At 57.1% G+C, this 22,196-nt stretch overlaps 1 protein-coding gene across 6 annotated transcripts in view; it reads left to right on the forward strand.

Moving 5' to 3' along the window:
* The window catches only part of LINGO1 (leucine rich repeat and Ig domain containing 1), a 185,674-nt gene that overhangs the window by 93,712 nt on the left and 69,766 nt on the right, over positions 1-22,196 (forward strand). For all 6 annotated transcript variants that reach the window (XM_033108722.1, XM_033108719.1, XM_033108725.1 and 3 more), the window contains one exon: positions 19,678-19,846. The gene's annotated coding sequence lies outside the window, so the exon portion shown is untranslated. The remainder of the gene's footprint in view (positions 1-19,677; positions 19,847-22,196) is intronic.

Raw genomic sequence — 22,196 nt, forward strand, 5'->3', positions numbered from 1 at the left:
TTCAGTCCTGCTTTTCCCACCTGTAAGCTGTTTTTAAAACCTTTCTGGGCTTTCTTCATTTGTGAGCTGGAGCCAATGACAGCACACACTCCAGAGGGGGTCGTGAGGATTGAGTCAGTGCTTCCTGTGGGTCCGGGGCCAGCCCTGTACATGCAGTGAAACCAAGGCTCAGAGACAGGAGTTAAGTTGACCAAGCACCAGGGCTGCCCTGCCTGCCTGCCAGGACTGTGCCCCTGCCCTGCCCCCTGCCCCGCTGTCCTGATGCCCTAGCAGTCCCATGGACCAAACAGCATGAGGGCTTCCTCCCCATTTGGCAGTTGGGAAACTGAGGGCAGGATGACATCTTCTCTCCCCATGTCTCCCTGAGTGCCACAGGAGGTCAGAATCTTCATCAGCCAGTCTTTACTGAGGACACAGAGGTGACACAGACGCTGTTACTGGCCCTGTGCCACAGTCTCATGGGGGACATAGGACAGAATAATGAGCTAAGGTAGAACCGTGAAACAATGAAATATAGGTCAAGAAACAGTTGCTCAAGGTGACAGGGACGGGGCTGGAACGGCTCCGAGAAGGATAGAAGGCCCGACGGACTGCTGGTAAAGGCAAGGGTAAGGGCGGAGCTGGGTTTGGAAGGGTGGTGTGAGCTTAGCCAACATGAGGGGAGAGCAGGTGTTCCGGGGAAGAGGGGAGGGAGCTGGGGGGGCAAAGGTCCACAGAAGGGTTGGGGGGTGTACACTCCAGCTGCAGAGGCAGGCAGGCAAGGCGTGTAGACTGGCTCCCATGATGTCTCAATCTTCCCTGGGACGGGTGAGCCAGAGGCCCCCAAGGCTTGTGAACAGACGCCAACTGTGGGAAATCAGCCAGTGGATTCGCCATGGCCCAGTATGCCCAAAGCCTCCGAGAGCTGAGGCAAGGGGCCTGCAAGCTGGGGGAGGGGGAGGGTATTTGCTCAGTGACCCACCAGCTCACCTGTGACCTCGAGCCAGCCAGCTCTGCAAAATGGGCTGCCCCGGCTGCCCCCTGTCTCCTCCCAGGTGGGCAGTGTGAGGTGTTACAGCCCTGGCTCGTCTTTCTGAGTGAAACAAAAGCTCGCACCACAGTATTGGGGAAGGCTTTAGCTCCCTGGCACAGGTGACCAGTGGAAACCCAAGGTGCGGCAGAAAGCAGAGTTTGGGGAGAAGCTTTGATTTAGAGAACAATTTTGGCATCAAACTGAGATCAGAGAACAGACGCAGCCCACCAGGCTGTGAAACTGAGTGCCATAAACCTCATTAATCTGATGCTTCTGTGTTCAGAGTGGCGCCTAATTGGAAGGAGCAGCGACTGTCCACTGGCTGGGTGTCCCAGTGTTCCCACTGGACACATCACACCAGGTGACTTCAAAGCCTGCCCCTCTCGCGTCCCTGGGCTGCACAGTGCCAATTAAGCAGCGTTTAGAGCCGGGCTGCCTGCGCTGGCCAGCCTGGCTGCGCCCGAGCTCAGCCTGGTGCCTGAGCTGGGGCCTCTGAGCAGTTTCCAGTTCCTGGGGCAGAGGGGCAGAGCCAAGTGCCAGGCGCAGGTTGGGGTGAGGAACGGCCTGCGGGGCCCAGAGACCTGGAAGGAGCTGAAGGGGCAGGAGGGGTGCTGCTCTCTCTCAGCCACTGTCTCCTCCTTCCTTCTCCTTCCAGGTCAGGCTGCTCCTGGGGGCTCCCAGGAGAGGGCCTAGGATATCCAGCCAGAGGTCACACTTGGTCTGGGGGCACCCTGTGGGGTCTCCCTGGGTGGTCTGATCTGCATGGACTCTGGGTCCTTGAGGCGATAAGGGGTCTTGCCTCCCCATGGCTTTTACACCCACTCCCCGCTGTGCTAAGGGCTTTGTACATAGTAGGTGCTCAGTAGGGTCTGTCTCTCTTAGCCGAACGCTATGTGGGAGGCTGGTGACTGTGTCGGGACACAAACGTCAGCGGCACTGGGCCGTTGGTGCTGCTAGGAAGCCTTAGGTCAGAGATGGACAAGGCTGTCATCGGTGTTGTCACTGAGTCTGGCGCAGCTGGGTCCAGGGACTGCGGGCTTCCTTCCGCCTCCCAGGATGGCGCTGCGAGTCAGTCTGGAGGCAGGGAGGCTTAGCAGGAAGGCTCAGGGCCGGCCCGAAAGAGCCCGGACTGGCTGTGGGGATCCCAGATTCCAGGCCTGCCCCGGCACTGGCTTGTACTGACTGACGACTGTCCTGTCAGACAGGCTAAGTGGGACCCTGCACTGTAGCTGTTCCGAGTCCTGGGGGAGTGGGGCACTCTGGCTTTGCTTGCATACCTCCGGAGGTGGGGTGCTCACCACCGTGTGAGGCTACCCTTTTGTATTGCTGGATAGTTGCAGTTGTTACATGGTCATTGTATCAGTTTCCTAGGCCTGCCGTAACGAATAACCACACATCTGGCAGATTAAAACAACAGACATTTGTTTTTTCGTAGTTCTAGAGGCTAGCAGTGTAATATCTTGGAGTTGGCAGGGCTGCACTGTCTGAAGTTCTGGGGCAGGAACTTTCTTGCCTCTTCCAGCTCCTGGTTCTGGTGGCTCCTGGGCATTCCTTGCCGTGTAGATGCATCGCTCCCGTCTCTACCCCCATGTTCACGGGGTATCCCTCCATGTCTGCGTGTCTGTGGCCAAATTTCCCTCTTCTTATACAGACGCCAGTCATTGAATCAAAGCCAGTATGACCTCATTGTGACTAATTCCATCTGCAATTACTAATCACCCTGTTTCCAAATAAAGTCACACTGAGGTTCCAGGTGGACATGAATTTTGGGGACACAGTTCAACGCAGTGCCTTCATGCTCCTTTTCCCTGTGAGCTGGCCCGTGGGTCGCCCGCCCAGCCCCAGCTCTGTCAGCCTCCATGCCCTTATCACAGTTCGGGGATGTCTGCTGGTGCTGCAGAAACTCTCCTGCAGGATGTCTGCCATACTCCCGGAGCTTGGCGTCGCTTCTCTTGCTCTTCTTGCCTTTAGACGTGGGACGCCCATTGCACCACTCTGGGGCTCATCCTGGGCCCCACCAATTACCAGCCACCTTGATGCAGAACACTATAAACCCCTGCACCTCATTATAGGAAATTTCTTTTGAATGGCCTTTAAAAACCGTCTCATTACACAGGAGGAGCTGTAATTATCTTGCTAAGACAGAGGTTCTGCATGAGCTAGTGCCCAGTACTGTCAGAATCCCAGGACAGGGTTCTCTGCTGGTCTGGCTGGCAGAGCCAAGCTTCTCTCTGGCCCCTTTCTTCTGGGATCTGGGCACCCTCCTCTCTATTGGTGTCCCCAGGAGGTCAGAGCCTCCACAGAGAGTAGGACAGTGGGCTCAAGGGATGGGGGTGGCAGCCTCGGACTTGTGCCTGCTCTCTGATGGCCAGAGCCTCCCCTGTCATTCTCAGGCTGTCCAGCCTCTTCCCAAGCCCGTCCTCCTGGATGTTGGTGAAGCTTGCCCACTGGTCCCAGAAAATCACAGCTGGGGGGAACCCTGAGGTCAATAGGTCCAGACCCTGCCCTTCTTCCCAGCAGCCTCCTGAGGAGGGACCCCAGCCCAGCTTCCTGGAATCAAGGTTCCTCTCCAACCTTTTGGGATGTTTCCTTTGTGTCTGGCTAAAAGCCTCTCAGGGGCACTCACCTCTATCTGTGGAAATGGGATGGGAACAGGGTCCTGCTTCTGTAGAGCTGGGAAGTCCAGGATTGCTTCACGTAAGAAGTGGGACTAGTCGGCGTGAAATCTGGATAGAGATATTGAGGAACAGAGGAGACAGCTTTGGCGAAGACGTAAAGCTGTGACTGGATGCCCGTGGCCTGCTGGCAGGAAGACAAGGCTCTGGGCGTCTGTGTGGGAGGGCCCTGTGTAGGAGAAGGTGCGAGGGAACAGGCTGAGAGGTGCTGAGGACCCCAAAAATGCCAGGAGATGGATGCCATTTGGCTCCTAGCTCTGCCAGCACTTCTAGGAGAGGTCACAGTGGTTCAATTCCAAGATTCCAGCCCATGAACCTGCGTGTGAGACCGAGCCCTTCCCAGCCACTCCCCCACCCTGAGGTCAAGTTATTCTGAGTCGGGCCCCACAAAGGGCTGACCTGCCAGAGCCCAGCACCGGGACGGGCAGAAGCGTGTGGTGAACTGGGATTTTCCCTCTCTTTCCTGGAGCATCAGGAGGTATGGCCACATGTTATTCCTTCCCAGTGTCCCCGGCCTGCTGACAGGGTTTGCTGGGAGAGCGCCCAGCCCCTGGCATGGTCTCAGCAGCCATAGGTCCTTCCCTGCTCAGCGCCTAGGAGTGCTGTCCCCTCCAGGGGATCTGCATGGCATCCTGGCGTAGCCACAGCCCTGGGCTCTGGCAGGGAGGCAGAGCCACGTGTATCTGCGTGTCTGCACCTGGCAAGGCTTCTTCTGAGACTGCAGATATGGCTCCTGGGACTGGCTGGGGAAGCAGTGGGGGCGGACTCGCCTGAGTGATGACCCTCAGGGAGGATTCCTGTTTGTTGAGCACCTACTGTATTCCAGGTTCTGGGGGTGCAGTGCTGAGTTGGATGGGGAGGAGTCACAGTGCTCCCAGGTTTCCGGTCTGCACAGCTAGGTCAGTGGTGGAGACATCCACGGAAGCAGGGCCACTAAAGGAGAAGAGTGGGCTTGGGGAAGACGTGGGCCCTTGAGGAGTTCATGGGGCACCTGGAGGAGACGGCAAGGATGTCAGGATGCCAGTGGTCACAGTCAGATGACTGACAGTATCTTCCCCATTTTGCTGATGAGGAATCTGACAGACCACACTGGTGGTACACGGAGCTGTCACCTCCAGAGGTGACACCTGCACCTGGTCTTGTGTGTGAGAAGAGCAGTGCTTCACTGTTACCGTGCGTCTTCATCCGGGGCCACGTCTGGGTTCAGTTGCAGACTGTCCCCTGCTGTCACGCTCTATTGCGCTTGGCCAGCAGGCCTCCACTGCCCCACGGACGGTGGGGACAGCTCAGCCCTATGACCCCAGTATGCCAGGGAGGATCCAGAAAATTTCTTCAGTTGTTCAGCCAGAAAAGTCTAAAATTAGCCCCGAGTTGGGGCTTTCCGAGGGCAGAGGAACCCATGACAGGGTGACTTCCTGAGTCTCTGCCACCTCCTGCTCCCTTCCTGGGCATGGGAGGGGGCTTGGGGCTTGTCAGACCCACATCTACAGGGATCCATCCTCTGCTGGCTGGGTAGGGCACTGAGAGGACGGAAAGCCCCTGCAGCCAGAGGGCTGGGTAGAGAAAGCACTGGACCAGGATGGGAGTCCAGCGGCTGCCATTCACCCCCAGTGACTTCAGTGTCCCCATCTGGACAGTGAGCTCAGTGAGTGAGTGAGGCCTGGGGCCCTTACCTCAGGCATTCTGGAATCTCTAGCTTGGGAGGCTGGGGGTGGGCTGGGGCGGGGGGTGGGGGACAGACATAGCAAGGGCTTGGGTTGCAGAGTTGTGGGCAGGAGACAAAACTTGTCAGGGGGCCTAGAAAACAAGGCCAGGGTAATGGAAGTGGGGCTGGTGTGTGTGTGTGGGTGTGGGCATCCTTAGACAGAAGCCAGTGGCATAGGGGGAGGTTGTGGGAAGGGTGTGAACGTGTGGGGCAAGGGGCTGGGGGCACACTCTGAGCCCACAGGCTCCCACATCCCCCCCAGGGAAGGGCCAGTTCATATGATAGGAGATCAACGCAGCAGCTGTTCTATAAAAAGATGGCAGCCAGCAGCCCTCTTGGAGCGACCCTGATGGGGACAGCTGCAGTGGTTGGTGACGGAGTCAGGGCTCAGCGTGTGAGCAGGGTCGGGGCTCAGTGTGAGCAGGGTCGGGGCTCAGTGTGTGAGCAGGGTCGGGGCTCAGTGTGAGCAGGATCGGGGCTCAGTGTGTGAGCAGGATCAGGGCTCAGTGTGTGAGCAGGGTCGGGGCTCAGTGTGTGAACAGGGTCAGGGCTCAGTGTGTGAGCAGGGTCGGGGCTCAGTGTGTGATCCGGGTCGGGGCTCAGTGTGAGCAGGGTCGGGGCTCAGTGTGAGCAGGGTCGGGGCTCAGTGTGAGCAGGATCGGGGCTCAGTGTGAGCAGGATCGGGGCTCAGTGTGAGCAGGGTCGGGGCTCAGTGTGAGCAGGATCGGGGCTCAGTGTGAGCAGGGTCGGGGCTCAGTGTGAGCAGGGTCGGGACTCAGTGTGTGAGCAGGATCGGGGCTCAGTGTGAGCAGGGTCGGGGCTCAGTGTGAGCAGGGTCGGGGCTCAGTGTGAGCAGGGTCAGGGCTCAGCGTGTGATCCGGGTCGGGGCTCAGTGTGAGCAGGATCGGGGCTCAGTGTGAGCAGGATCGGGGCTCAGTGTGAGCAGGATCGGGGCTCAGTGTAAGCAGGGTCGGGGCTCAGTGTGAGCAGGATCGGGGCTCAGTGTGAGCAGGGTCGGGGCTCAGTGTGAGCAGGATCGGGGCTCAGTGTGTGAGCAGGATCGGGGCTCAGTGTGTGAGCAGGATCGGGGCTCAGTGTGAGCAGGGTCGGGGCTCAGTGTGTGATCCGGGTCGGGGCTCAGTGTGAGCAGGGTCGGGGCTCAGTGTGAGCAGGGTCGGGGCTCAGTGTGTGAGCAGGATCGGGGCTCAGTGTGAGCAAGGTCGGGGCTCAGTGTGAGCAGGGTCGGGGCTCAGCCTGGTTGTCTGGGGCAGATTTGGTGCCTGAGCTTCTCACTGCCCCTTAGCTTTCAGTTTCACCTTCCCCATGCAGCCTGTTCGTCAAGTGCTCAAGGCTGACTTCACTCCCTCTGGGCTTAATGTAAAAAGCCACAGCCATGGCCAGGAATCTGGTCATAATGTCCACAGTTCATCCAAAACTTGCCTCGTACCAGGCACGGTATTGCGTGTATTTCCCCCATTTTATAGAAGGGAATTGGAATTCAAAGTGAGTGCCTTTCTGTACCTTGTGCTGCAGATGGGGTGACTGAGGGCCGGAGGGCAGACACTTGTGCCAAGAAACAGTGTTAGTGGAGAAGGGACCGGAACCTAGGACTGGAATGCCAGTATTCCTGGGTGTTCCTGCTCCTAGGCTCAAAACCGTTGTGGAAACTGAACACTTTTCAGCACACAGAGGAATCACATTCTAATAGTGGGACTCCAGGCTGCTCTCGTGGGCCTTCCTGATCCCCCTATTGGCCTCAGATGTTTCTCAGTGATAAGCATCTGCCCATTTGTTAGTTGTTTAGAAAATTTCACGGGAAGAAGTGGTCCAGAATTTGAGTGAAGTCCCAGGAGGGAGGGTACTGAGTGAGGGTCAGCAGGAGGCTGTGCTGACAGAGCAGAGGCCGCAGCCCCTTGTCTGGCTCGTCTGCACTCTGAGATGACAGGGCCTTCTCATTTCCCTGCTGGGGCATCTGCCACGTGTGGCACAGTGTCAGTGCAGGCGACACTGGTCCTAGAGTTTTCCCGCTCAATTCCACCCACATCTGCCTGACCCAAAGCCAGTATTTCCACCCGTCCCCTGTGTGCCCAGACTGTGGCATAGGAAGGAGCATGTGAGACAGTCCCCTGCCCTCAAGGAGCTGCCGAGAGAATGAGGTTTAAGTCAGAAGTAAAAGGGGGCAAGTGTTCCATTAGGTCTCAGTGCTGTTTGCACAGATCATAGCCATGCCCAGAGCCCAGGACAGATGTGTGCAGCTGGAGCAGTCACAGAAGCTGGTGAAGTTTAGATAGGAAGAGGGCAGTGGGTAAAGCAGGCATAGCTAAGGGTGTGTGTGTGGGGGAGCTGGTGACTGAGTGGTGGTCAGGAGGGCAGCAGCCAGGAGCTGACCAGGGTGCTGCACAAAACAGCCCCGTGAGGCTCGTTGCCGTCCTCCCCCCTTCCCTCCTCCCCCCTCCTTCTTTCCCCCCTCCCCCCTCCCTCCCTCCCCCTTCCTCCGTCCCTCCCTTCCTTGGAGTGCCCCTTCTCTCGTCTGAGCCTCAGTTTGTGCGCCTGGAAGACAGAGCATGATACCTGCATTATGGCCTGGTGAAAGGATAAAGGGAAGCCGTGGAGGGTCCTGTTGGGCACCCAGCCTGTGTGCTGTCGACACACGCACTGTAAGGGGTGCTCGTCTGGGGCAGCCCCTTAGGTGTTCCCCAGCCCTTAGGCCTGGACATCTCACGTTGCAAGGGGAAGACACCTGTGTCAAACACCAGTGTGTTAGAGGAGGAACGCGATCCCAGGGTCCTGCCCCCCACCGTCAGTATCCTAGACGGCCTCTCTCCCAGGCTCAGGGCCTTGTGGAACTAAACACCTTTGAAGACTCAAAGCAAATGATGTTGGAGTCTAGACACTGTGACCCCTGTTCTCTTGGGCCTTCCTGACCCCCGCCTTCCCCCCGCACTAGCCTCAGCCCACAGGTGGCCTTGTCCTACCTCTGGGCTGAGCTCTCATCTCTCTTTAACTACAGCCTCACCCCTGGCCCCACACAGAGGTCCTTCTCAAGCCCTGTTGGCAGCATCAGGCCTCCTGGGTGCCCCATCTCACCAGGGAGGTGGGATGCTTTCAGGCAGGGGTGGGCCTGGGCAGAGGGCTACTGGAAACCAAAGGAGAGACCTTCCTCACGCCTCCCTGCCTCTTGTCTCATCTTCTCAAGCTGCCTGACAACCCCGCATCGCCCCGGGCCCTGGAAGAGGCCACCCCCAGACACCTTCCCAGGCCTGCTGGTGATGCCTGAAACGCCCTCCGACTTCAGCCCAGGCGCCCTGTCAGCCTTCGGCATCTGCTTGTCCATTCGCCAGTTCTGGTGTGCATCCCAGCTCAGCCATGTCCATTTGTGACCTTGGGCAAGGGACACAGTGTCCTGAAGCTGGTTTCCTCATCAACTGGGAGCAATAATGCCGCCCACCGTGTGGTGCAGTGTCAGTGCAGGCGACATACATGGCAACGACCACTGCTGCTCTTCTTCCTCTCAGCCCTCTTCTTCCGCCCCTGAGAACTCCTGCAGCCTGGCACTGGGTGGCTTGGCCCTTGGAAGACAGGGAAGAGCAAGCTGCAGGTACAGGCCACACTCAGCACCAGTGTCTTAAACACTGGGAACCTAAACTGAGCTGCCAGCACAGGCATTTCATTACCTCTGCCCTGTGCCTCTGACCTGGCTCTGGAAGTTTCCCTCCTCCGCCCCCACCCCAATCACCCATGCTCAGGAGTGGCCACTGGGAGTGATGCTGAAACACTGGGCAACTTGCAGACTTTGGCCACTACTGGCACCCACCTCGCCCACCACCCTGCCTACAGCTGGCCCAAGGCCCAGACCCCGTCAGCTCTCCACTAGCCAGTCCAGCAGAAGGGAGTCTAGGAGGTGCAGGCTGGGCTCAGCTCCATCTCAGTCTGTCTTGGCATGAAGCGCTCTCACAGAGCCTACTGCAGAGCAAATGCCCCAATGCTTGTATATTATCATTCACATTAGTAGTCATAAGGGGGGGGGAGGAGAGGAGGAGGAGGAGGAGGAGGAGGAGGAGGAGGAGTGTGGTCCCATTTCACAGAAGAGCAAGGTGAGGCCCAGAGCTGTTGAAAAACCACCACCTCTATGAAGCCTTCCAGGCTCTTCCTCCTTTTTGATTACTTCAGTGTCTCTCCTGTGGTGTACTGTGGTCAGGGTCTGGCACACAGTAGGGTGGATTCTAGGGAGGGTGGGTTTAGGTTGGAGGAGCAGCTCACATGACTGTGGGTGCTGTGAGGAGGCCCAGGCCCAGGATGCCCGTTGGCCCAGGGACCCTCCACGTGGTGTCCCCACCCCAGCCCTGCTGGCCTGCTGACTTACGGAGCAGTGCGATGTGTGTGGTGAGAGCAGGGCCTGATGACCTTGGCCTTGGCTGCATCCTCACGCCTGCTCCCTGGGGCGTCTGCCATGCCCTTCTTCCTCGCAGCCCCTTCCCCACCAGGTCCAGTGGGCAGAAGTCTGACCTCACATCACTACCAGCTGGTTAGCAGTGAAACTGAGGTCGGCAAAAGTTAATAGAACAAAAGTGTGTGGGGGGCCCTGGGGGTGCTGTGAAGACTGGGCTCTAAGAGGCGCCGCCACCAGGGAGGGCAGGGGACAGTCCTCCGTGTGCACGGGCTGTGTGCCGGGCCTGGGCAGCGCTTTCCCGCCTGACCACCTGAGAGGTGGGGGCTGCCCCTGAGGCCTGTGTTGCAGACGGAGCTGGAGGGCAGCCTGAGACCGCTGTGTGGGCACCTGCTTGGCATGGGGCCTGCTCTTTCCTGCTGGGGCTCCCTGCTCTCTGCCCCTCCCCCAGCTCAGCCCTGCACCCCCTCTCCTCGCATCCACCTCAGGGGCCCCAGTCCAGCTCAGGGTCCTCCTGCCATGCCCCCCCCCCCCGAGCCCTCTCACCCCTGGCCCTGCTGTGCGCTTCTCCCTCCCCTCCCCCTCCTGCCATCCCCCACCTGTGCCCCTTGGGCCCACGGGGGCGATCACGCCCTTTATCGTGAACTTGCCTCCTTCCACCTCACACAGTCTCTGGCTTCCTCCCCCTGTCTGGGGGAAAGAGAGGCTTCCACTCCCTTCCCCTGCCCCCACCTTGACCCAGCCCCATTGCCAGGCACTCCCTGTCTACAGTTCCTGTCTGACTTCTGCACACACCTGACACCTGTTCCCCAACTCTGGAGGATCTCTGGGTCCCCCAAGCTAGTGGCCATTCACGGTCACTCCTGCAGTTTTCTAGGCCACAGCAGAAGCCTGTGCCACCTTTCACTAACAGACTGACAGCAGCCCTGGGCTGCCACTCGGTGTAGCCCCACGTGGCTGTGGGTCTCAGTTTCCCCTCCTGTTGAGTGGGCCAGAACGATGCCTGGAACAGGGTGGGCACTCAGCGAATTCTGTTCAATTAATGAACTAATGAGCTGCTTCCTGCTCTCCCTGCCTCACCTGTGCAGGCCACAGTAACTGGTGTGTTTAAAGGGCTTTGCCAACGTTGGCAGTGTGGTGTGGGCATGAGCACGGCTGCTGCTCGGCGGGGTTGCTGCTGCGGTGTTGCCGCCTCTGTCCTCACTGCAGGCTCTGCCTCCCACGTGCCTCCCCACCTGCCCCTCCTCCCCATCCATGCATCCCCTCAGGCCTCATCAGCTCTCCCCTGGCCGCTGCCTCCGTCCTCACTTGGCTCCCCCACCTCTGGTCTTCGAATGTAACCGGTCCTCCACTGGTGGCAGCCAGATGGTTTATCTGAAGCACAAATGGGACCGTGTCACTGTCCTCTAAAGCTTCCAGGCTCCCAGACCCCTCAGTGGAGCACACAGGCCCTCCTGTGCAGCCCACTGTTCATGCCCCTGGGCCGTGGCACAGGCGGCCCCTCTGCTTGCCCCCTCCCCAGTGCTTTCAAACCCAATTGCTCTTCCTTTGAGACCCTTCTCAAAGACCCCTTCCCCTGGAAGCCGTCCCTGGCCCCTAAGCCTGGACTGGATGCCCCACCCTGTTCCCACAGCATCCTGGGCTCTCACACAGTGCCTGAGTCGTCATCTTGAGCTTCCTGTGCCCCACCGCCGTTTATCCCACTAGGCGTAAGCTCCCTGATGCAGAATCTTGGGCATCTTTTTCCTCTAGTTCACAGAAAGCGTTAGGGAGCATCTGCTGAATGACCAACTGAGTCACTAGGCTGTGGGGACTCGGGCTGGACCTTTGGGCTGCCAGTGGGAGTGGGCAGCACAGCCGCCTCCCCCTGCCCTGGCGGCCTTCCTTGCTGAGTGTCCCGCTGGGCTGGGCGCTGTCCTGCGGTTGCCCCAGCGCAGCTCTCCTGGCGCACCTGTGTGCCCCACAGCAGCAGTGGCTGTGCCTGCAGTGAGGGGCCCTGATTCTGAGCCGTCCCGGGGCTTTACCACAGGCCAGCGGTGGCACGGGAGCCCTGAGGGTCTGCAGAACCTCCCCACCTGTGCCCCACCCAGCTAGAGCCTTTTGGCCGTGCCCTCCCCGCCCCACCAGTGAGCCCTGAGAGCCGTCCTGGCCCGAGCACCTGCAGGGCCTCAGCACTGCGCCAGGAACCTGCCTCCACCCTGTCAGACTTGGCCCCTGTCCCTGGCAGTCCTGCAGGTGTTCTGGGCACACTCTGCCCTCACAGACTCGGGTCCTGGGGTTTCTGGCTTCCTGGCCCCGCTTCCCTGCTGCTGACAGCCGTCCCCTGAGTGTCACCCTTCAGTGCACCAAGTGGACTGCTCCGGGTTTCTGCCAGCCCTGCCTCAGAGCCTGCACACCTGGGCAGAGTCCCGTGTGCCCAGTCCTGGGGTGGGAGGGGCTTGGAGAGGGAATCCTGTCCTGTTCAGAGGGAACCCCTCAGGCTGAAGCACCCCAAACACCAGAGACTGGGCGGGCCTGGAAAGTGGGGTTCTGCTGTAGGAGGTGCCCATGGGAGGGTTTCCTGGGGAGGTGGTGGTGCCGTGTGGGGGCCGGTGAGCACAGGAGGAGGAGGTCCTCACCAGCGGGCAGAGCAGTGCAGGCAAAATTGTCCTGGGTGCCCACTCTTCTGGGCTTGGCTCTGGCCAGTTTTTACCTTCTGGCACAGCCCACGGATGGATGTTATCAGCTCCGTCTAACAGATGGGGTTCAGCGAGGCTCAGGGGCTCACCCAGGCTCACCCTCTGTCCCCAAGGCAGTGTCAGGCCTCGACACCAGGGCGGGCGTCTTTTCGGGCTTCTAAGAGGAGGGAGTGAGGGGGAGGCTGGCCACGCATCCAACAGCTGCTGCCTGTGACTTCAAGGAGCGGGTGTGGAAGGGTGAGGGGTGGCTTTCCGAGTGGGTCTGTTTCCCCCCGTGGGAGAGCCCTCATGATGAGACATTCGTGCCTCGCACCCCCTCCGTGGAGAGGCTGGCCGTTGCCTTTTCAGAGGATAATTCCCCATTATACAGAGATTTTAGCCTAATAGAAGCCGACAGATCATTCAGGGCAGTAATGCACTGGCGTCCAGCGTTTAGTTTCCTGGCCTGAACTCTGGGATTAAAGGCTTCTTGCCTGTGCCTGCCTCACACCCATGCCTGTGACCTTGACTGCAGTGATGGGGTAGGTTTCTCCCTTCCTCCTTCCCTTCCCCTTCCCCTGTGGGCTCTTCCTCCTCCCTTTCTCTCTCTTAAAAAAAGTATTTTTCTTCTTAAATATTCAGTTGAATGGCTGTTGCTTAAACCCTGCATGCTCTGGGGACAGACCGACCATGCTCACTGCCCGTGGGCACGGGAACACCTGGCTGGCTCAGCCACGTGGGGCTGGTGGGTGTGGTGGGCAGTCCGGACGGCTGGACCTTGTAACTAGGCACGGGCAGGCAGAGGCTGGGCAGATGGCAGCAGAGGTGGCACTTGGCAGCCTTCCATTGACCATGAGGGCAGCTTCTGGAGCTGCCTCCTGGCCCTCGCGGGTCCACTGCTCAGTGCGTCTGTTTCTTCTGTGCACTTGTCTTTGCCCTGCCTTCTCATCCCTCTCCCCGCTCCGCCTCCTGTGGTCCTCGAGCTGCCTGCACTTCTGCACACGCCTCAGGGAGCTTGGGAAACCATCCAGTCCTGGGTTCAAATCTGAGTTCCAGGACTTACAAGCTCTTTCTGTTCGATTTAACATTTTGAATTTGGGCAAGTTCCTTAATCTCTCCGAGCCTTCACCTGTAAAGTGAGGTGCTGCCACTCAGCTCACAAGAGCATTCTGCTCTGCCTCAGTGGCCAGTCTCCCCTGAGGAGACACCACCTCCTGCCGCTCTCACGTCTCCTGCCCAGACGCTCTCTGTGCTCCTCTGGCCAGGAAAGGGAAGGTGGTCAGGAGGGGTGCTTGGCAAGGTGGGCTTTGGATCCCGCTGGTCACAGCTGCCTGTGGGTGGAGGTGTGAGGGGAAGAATGAGACTGAGCGGGAGGGGCCCTTCTCCTTGAGTTCACTTCCTGGGTGTAGCTTAGTGTCTGCTGTAAAGGAGTCCACTTGAGGGAATGTGGCAAGACTACCAGGGGAAGGAGACAGAGTGGAGGAGCCGGGTCTGTGTAACCTGGGAGGAGAAACCCTCTAGGCTGGGACTGCACCCCCAGGTACAGGAGGTGAAGGTCCCTAGGTCTGGGGCCATAGAGAGAATCTGAGGCTGATGTGCTGTGGGACCTTGGGCTGGTCCCATTCTGTCTCCAGGCCTCAGTTTCCTCATCTGGTAAATGGGGTTTCAGTCTGCCCTATCTGCCTCATGGGTTGGGCAGAAGATCCAGTTAGAGAATAGATGGGAGTGTGCTGTGATCTATACCGTAGTAATGATAATAACTATCACTCTGGCATTACTTTGCCTCCCCTTCGTGCTTTGTTGTGCCTGCTTTGATCTACACAATCTAGCCCTGATTCATATGTTGATAAAATTAAAGAAACTCACAGCTGAAAGCAACCTCCTTTCCCATTTAGTGCAAACCTCAACCCAACATACATGGTCCCCAGACCTCTGCTTGCACACCCCCAGAGACAGGGAACTCACTACTCCCAATGCTGAACAGAGATTTGTCTCCCTGAGATCTTTTCTCACTGGGCCTAGCTGTGCTCTCTGGGCCCATAAATTCCAAGTGTCTCTGTCAGGGACCTGAAGTCCCCAGGGGACATGCGTTCCAGGCCCACCTCTTTCTGACAAGGCTCCTGTAAGCACACCTCACTTCATCAAAGACCTCTGGACAGAAACAGCAATGACTGCGCATGGCTGTGAGGAGCTGCTGCACCATCTGCAGAGCTGGAGTAGCTGGCTCACCCAGACACAGGCTCCCTCGCCACTCTGAGCAGCTGGCTCTGGGAACTACCTCAGGACTCACCCACGTTCTACTAACTCTCTCTTGTCCACTTTGGCCCATTTCTGGGGCAAGTGGAGGGCTTTGTACAGGGTCCCCTGCCTCCCTAATCAACCCTCCCCCAACTCCCTCCCCCGGCTGGACCTACCTTCAAGATTCCATCCTAGTCTCTGCCAAAAATTTGTTGTGGGCAGGACCAAGGAGCAGCCCTGCCGACACCAGTGAGAATCCACCCTGGGGGCCAGTCTGACACGCCCGCTGCTTATTAGCTCACCACTGGGCCACCCAGCCCAGCTGTCCGTCTCATCACAAGGATGTGCTGAGGACCTTGCTGGAGTCGAGCAGCCAGGGGAGGACGGGTTGCTGCCTGGCAAGACTTGGCTATGAGCTCCTGTGACGCGCCGTGGTCTTTCCTGGTGTTCTGTGCAGCACTTACAGAATTCCTATTAGAATGGACGTGAAACTCACTAGTCTAAGCCCAAATTGGCTTTTACAGCCCTCTTTAAAACAAAAGGGGGAGGATGTGAATGAGTACCGGTTCTTGACATATTTCATTGATTCTTCATCGCAGCTGTGGGGGAGGGTTGTGCTCGCCACCCTACAGATGAGGGAAAGAAGCCTTGAGAAGTGAAATAACTCACCTAAAGTCCCTGCCAGCACGGGGCAGAGCCGGGGTCACTCACGCCTGGATGTTCCTCCCCTCACACTCACGCTTTCCCAGATGCTGTCCCCACCCAGCCCCCACGCTTCCTCCTATAGCTTGTCACAGGTTCAGCCAGCACGCTCTCCAGCCGCACATGCTGGGGCCCTGCTCCGAGCCAGCCCCTCCGCCCGCTCCCATCCTGCCCGGACCTGGCTTTTGGACAGTCTCGTCTCCTGTCAGCCTGAGGGTGGTACCCCATGTCTGCCCCTCCGCACACACCACCCACTGGGCCAGGGAACAGAGCAGGGGCTTGGGGAGAAAGATGCTCCCCGGGGGATGTGAGACTAATTGGAGGTGTGTGTGACAGTCTTCATGGGTGGCTCGTCTGATGTGATGCTTTTAGCAGTTACGTTTGATTTGGGGGCGTCTGTGGTAAAAAGCAGTGTATGTCTGGGGCAGAAGATCTGGGAGTCATCCTTGATGTCTTTTTCTTACCCCTCCCTCACATCCAGCTCATCAGCTACCTGCCATGGCTTCTGCGACAGCTCACGCTGAATCTGGCCAGTCCCTGCTGCCCCCTGGCTGAGCCTGGTCTCCTTGTCCTGAGACAGCCACACGCTCGTCCCTTGTTCCCACGCCTGCTCCCGTTGCATGCGGGCTCCACTCAGCAGCCCTGGGAACTTCACAGTGAAGAACACATCATAGCCCATCCCTGTTAACCGCCCCCCGCCCCAACTTTTCATTGCAGTTGGGATGAAATCCAAAACCTTTCCCTCCGCCCCCAGGGCCCAGCCTCCCTCTGCAGCCTCGTTTCCCGCAGTTGCCCCCATTTCTGCCCACCTATTCTAGGCACCCGGCCTGCCAGCTGCTGCTCAGAAACCTGGGCTCCTTCCCGCCTGTGCTCGGTCTGCTCCTCCTGCTCTAGGTGTGGCCTCTGCAGTAGGTATCAATTCAGATGTGCCCTCTCAGAAGGCCTTCCTGATCCCCAGCTGGGGTAACCCCGAGCCCCAGCCTGCGTGCTCTGTCTCACAGCACCAGGCTTGATGATCCTAACTGCACGTACCACGTTTCGGAACTATCTTGTTTATTCACTTGCTGACCATCTGCAGCCCTGTCCCCGTAAGAGCATCAAAGTGGTCTGTCTTGTACCCCATGGAATCCCCAGAACCTGCGATACACCTGGCATATAGTAAGTGCTCAATAAGTATTTGGTGACAGATGAAAAATAACACAGAAACACGGAAAGGAGAAATAGCAGATAATACAATCGTGGATATATATAGTGGCAGTTAATAAAGTCATGTTTGTGCACGTGTGCGTGCTCGCATGAGCTGGAAAATCACCTGCCTTTTTTTTTTTTTTAAGGAGGGTGCAGCTCACAGTGGCCCATATGAGGATCGAACCGGCAACCTTGGTGTTACTAGCACCACGCTCTAACCAACTGAGCTAACCGCCACCCCCATCACCTGCTTTTTAATGATAGGTTTGGGGGTGCCTGGGCCTGAAGCACAGCATGCATGGGAGACACACACATGTACGTGTGGGTCAGGTGCACGCACATGCATGTGTGCACACACACGTTTCCCTGTTCAGTAGCAGTGTGACCTCTGGAGAGGTCTTTTAGCTTTTGGGCCTCAGTCGCTCCACCTGTGGAATGGGCTGCCTGGGGCTAGAGGCAGAGGCCTGGATGCCATGGCCTCTTGACGTCAGCCCTTGCCAGTGGCAAGAGCACGCAGGCAGCTGGCCTGCTGCGCTGTGCCGAGGGACATGGGGTGTTTCCTGAAGCCCACCTCCACACACAGCCGCCCCCCTGCCCTCTGAGGTGAGGCTCTCACCCAGGCAGGGGGACTGGTCCGGGGCAGGAAATTATCAGAAAAGCCTGGAGATGGGAGCCTGGCTGCAGGGAGGAGCAAGCGGTCACATTCCAGGTGTCTTAGATGCATCTGTCGCTTCAATTTGATACATTTTTATTTTTGTGTGTGCTTGTTTTTGTTTTCTAAAAAACTTTGACACATTTATTTTATTTCTTCAACTTTTTTTCTTTCAATTGCTACAAAAAGGATTTCCATGGAAATTAAAAAGGGAAAACACACACACACACACACACACTCACACACACACACTCACACACACACACACACACACTCACACACACACTCACACACACACTGCCCCTTGCCCTTTTCCTGTGAGGACAACACTAGAACCTTGCAGAATGTGTGGGACAGAGAAGTGACCCTGAACCTTAGGCAAGGTACTTATCTCTCTGTGCCTCAGTTTCCTTATCCAAAAAAACGAGTCTAATAATTGCTCCCTCTTAACGGTTCTTATGCAGAGTGCATGAGTCAGCATTTATTAAGCACTTAGAAAGGTGCCTAGCCCTTAGTGTGTGTTCATTAAATAAGATGAATAAATAACTAGAAAGGAAAGGGCACCCACAATGCCACCATCCTGGCACAAAGAGCCAGCTGTGGAATCTATCCTTGGAGCCAGCAATCAGGAGCTCAAGCCCTGACTCTGCCTTTGCTCCCCATGTAACCAGGGGTAGGGGTGTGGCCTCTGAGTCTCAGCCCCTCCACCTATAGAATGGCCACATAATCTGGACCCCACAATGTTGCGGTATGTCCAGGGGTGACGGATGTGAGTGGGCTCAGTGTACACGGAGCCCTGTATACCACGGCAACCCAGCTCCCACCGCATCCATTTTCCTTAGTTTTCTGGCTCAGTTTTGACAGGTAAACATTGCTATGTGTGCTGCCTAGCTCTGTGTTTATCGTTTTAAATGGCTGTGTAATATTCCATCGAGCAGAGTTGTCATGATGCACTTTGTCATCTCTATTGTGGTATGTGAAGGCAGCTTCGAACGTCTTGCTATTATAAATAACCCTGCAATGAACAGCTCTGTGCCGGAGCACTTCCCCTCTGACGGATGATTTCCTCAGGCGACCTCAGGGACATTCATCGAGGCTGCTTTGCCAGGGGTCTGAGAGACAGGCCAGCACCTGGGAGAAGGAGGTCCCTTCAGAGGCGGGCTGATAGCCTGCTCCAGGAGCAGCAGCATGGGTAGAGGGGCAGCAAGACACCCTGGTGACAGTGCTAAGCATGATGGAGAAAACAAGGCATCTAGCATGACAGTGCTGAGCATCATGGGAGAACAGTAGGCCACCATGGGAAGTGCAGTGGGTGCTGTGGAGAGTTGGGACTAGATGGTGGAGGAACGAGGTTCTGGTTTTGCCTTCACCATGCTCTTGCTCGCGACCTTGGGCAAATTCCTTCCCCTCTCTGGACCTCAGTTTTCTCCATGTACTGTGGCCAGGGGATAGGCAAGAGGTGTGCTGTCGACCAGCCACATGTGGCTGTTTTCATTGGAATATACATGAATAAAGCAGAAAGTCAGTGTCTTGGTCACACTCCCAGTGTGGCTAGTGGTTACCACATTGGGCAGCACAGGCGTAGGACATTTCCAGCTGCAGAAAGCTCCAGTGGGTTGTGCTGGTCTAGAGACAGTTCTAGAGAGACAGCCAGACTTACTATGCTGCGATTCGGGGGCTTTGTCGTCAGGCCTTATGGAGCCGAGAGCAAGGCGCGCGGCCCTTAGCGCAGAGAACTCCTTAGGGGCCTCAAGGGGCACAGCGACTTTCCAGGGGCCAGGACTCTGAAAGTGTCCTGAGTCTGAAATAGCCACATCCATTTCTCTCCCTAAAGGTCCCAGCTTGGCCTCAGAGAGAAGCTGGCGAAGAGTGTGGGCCCTGCACGGGCTGGCCCCCAGTCAGGGACGGTGCCCAAGGGAGCTGGCTTGCAGGAAGAGTAGGTGGTCTCCTGCCTCCTCGACGGGCACTCAGAGGGTCTCCACTGCTCTCTGCCCATGCCTGAGACACCACCAGCCATTCTCTTGGATCAGGTGTTACCCTCTCTAGGATTCCTTTAGGAGTCTAGACTAGAGATCAAAGCAGATGGCGGCCTCGCTCAGCCTGCCCCACTGGCGGCCTCGGGCTTGGCCTACCTCTGGGCACTTGCTGGGAGAAGAGCTGGGAGAAGCTGTCCACATGCTGGAGGCTGACGCTACCCCTGCCTCCCCACCTCCAAACTCACGCTCTGGCAGGAGCACACGGATTCCAGCTGCACCTGCCCCCAGCCCTCCCTTTTCTTTAAGGGCAGGCCTCCTGCAGATGCTTTTGTACACCTGAAGGTTCTCCGCGAAGTAAAGACGAACTTGACTGACTGGTCTCTCCTTTGTCAAGGCGTGGCCACCGTCTGCCCTGCCCCATGCCCAGATGCCTCTCTGTCCCCAGATGAATCGTACTGCTCACTTTTGTTTCTCCTGTTTTCCAGGAATCCCATGGCCAGGTCCTGGCTGCCCTGAACCTGTGGGGCCACACCGCCTGCCGCCCGCATCCCAGGGCTCTGGCCTGATCCAGCCCCTGGACCAGCTCGTCCTCACTCAGGTCTGGTCCAAGGGGACTCAAGCCTCAGGACTCAACAGGGCACAGCAGCAGTCACGGTAGGTGGCACCCACCCTACCCATTCCCTGGTTCCTGGGCATACCTGAGCCGTTTTGTTCCCTGGAGCAGGAAAGATACCTTTCTGAACACTATCTGTCATGGTTCCTTTGGTTGCAAGTAGCAAAAAATCTATTTGAATAAAATGAAACGATCACCTCATGTAACTGAAGTGTCTAGAGGTAGGATGGGCTTCAGGCAGGGCTTGATCCAGTGGTTCAAACAGTGTGACCAGGATCTGGTTTCTGTTTGTGTCCTTCCATTGCTCCTCTTTGGTGATGGCTTTACTCCTAGACGCATTTCACAGGATGTGGTCACAAGATGTCTGCCAGCAATTTCTGGGACAACATTCTTCCAGGTTTAAATCTGGGGATGGAGAAGGATAAAATCTGCTTTCTTGACAGAACAAATAAAATCTCCTGGAGTTGATCTCTTATATCCTATTGGCAAGATTTGCATCACCTTGATCCTTAACTGTGTCCACAGGGCTTGCAAACACAGATGGGCTGGGAGTCAGGGTCTCTCAGTCCCCAACTGTGTGACCAATAATGAAGGGAGGGCGTTTCCCACAGGAAGCATGGGGTCTTGCTGCAGGAAGAAGGTGCCCCCACTGGGATCAGTGGAGACAGACTGCCCCACGGTTTAGGTCTCCTTCTCCAGAAAGCCTTTGCTGGCTGCTCCAGCCGATGGTTATCTCTTTAGTCCATCCTCTAGCTCCATCCTTTTTACAGATGGAAGGACCAAGGTCCAGTGTGCATTTCCTCATGAATACGCTATTGGTTATTGATCGCATCAGTGCCAAAGATTGCATCTTTGCCTTGGCTGCTAGGAAGCTCATAGTTGGTTTGTGGGCCATTTCTGAGAAGAGCTCAGGGCGCTCTGGCAGGTGTGCAGTGGCCTTGCCTCTGCTTTGCTTTTCCTCTCTCTTATTTTTCCTTTGTTCCTGTTTCTTCTCTTGTTTTTCAGCTTGTATTGTTCTCAGCAGCCTCAAACTCTTTTAGAAGGAGGTGGGGTATAAATAAATAACCAAGAGTCATAAATGAAGCATTCAGTGCCAACTGCAGCCAAATGCTAGGCCTTCTGTGTCCTAGGGGCCGCTGGGGGGGTCTCCCCAGGATCAGGCCACGTCTGCCCCCAGGGAGGCACCGAAGCCTGGCCATGGTGGCTCTAGCACAGTGCCCACCCTGCCCTTCGCGGCTGGCAATGGCGTCGTTCTGCTGCCCGTCTCTTCCCTCCCCCTCCCATCTTATCAGAAGCTAATGAAAGAGGCTGGGAAACCCAATCCTCTGATAATTAAATTTACTTAACGGGTATTCAAGTGGAGTAATGAGAAGTTTAATGCAGTGATTAGATTTTTCTTTAATTAATTAAAATGAGAACCATGTGTCTTGCCAGCAAACCAACTTGACCTTCTGCTTTGAGAGTAGTAGGCGGAGCCAGTGGGGGGCTTGGCTGGGTGGGTGGTGCAGCTTTCTGCCCTGGCACTGCCATTCTCAGAAGCGAGCCCAGCTCCGATGCCCACTCAGGCCAACCTCTGGTTCAGCCCCCATTTCTGAAGTGCGAGGCCTGCAAGTGCAAGGCCTGGGCTCGGCCCAGGATGGAGGTTTCAGAGGAGGGTCGGCAAGGGTGGCTTAGAGCACGGAGCACTAAGGAAAGCGTTCAGGCACTGTGACAGGAGGAGGTATTTGGATGGCATAGCCCACGCCTTCACCTGCATGTTCAGCTAGACCTGGCTGTACCTCTGCTGGCACTGGATTAGCTGGGCCAATGGAATGGGGGCCATGGGGTGGGTAATCAGGAAACCTGAGGGAACCCACCGACCACTTGTCCGTGGCTGGGGAATGCCTCCATAGCAGAAGGCTGACCGTTCTTGCTGTGTTTCTGAAGGCCGGTTAGGGCTGCACGGATGTACTTCCCACCATGAGCCACCTCTGCTGGCGTCAGGCAGTGGCCGGGGCAAAGCATAGCTGTCTGGAGTGGAGCACAGGATGGGTCTTGCCATAGTGGGGAATCCCAAAGACAGGCCCTGGCACCCCAGGGGCAGGATATGTTGTTTTCTAAGCAATGGGTAAGGCGGGGGAGAGTCCTGAGCCCTTCATGATTAAGGGCTGGCAGCAGACTTCCTTCGTTGAGCGCTGACCCCAACCCCACACTGAGCCTAGCGTTGTCATGGATATATGAACAGAGAAACAGGTGCGGGGTGGAAGAGGACTGCTGCTAGCTCTGCAGCCTGTGGGCAGGACTCTGGAATGGAGCCCCACACTCTGGAATGGACAAGATGAATCAGACATTGTCCCTGCCCACAGGGCTGGTGGGGGAGGTGACAAGTGAGTGATCAGAGTGGAGGGCTGC

Source organism: Rhinolophus ferrumequinum, chromosome 6 (genome assembly GCF_004115265.2).
Source record: "Rhinolophus ferrumequinum isolate MPI-CBG mRhiFer1 chromosome 6, mRhiFer1_v1.p, whole genome shotgun sequence".
NCBI classification, from domain to species: Eukaryota; Metazoa; Chordata; class Mammalia; order Chiroptera; family Rhinolophidae; genus Rhinolophus; species Rhinolophus ferrumequinum.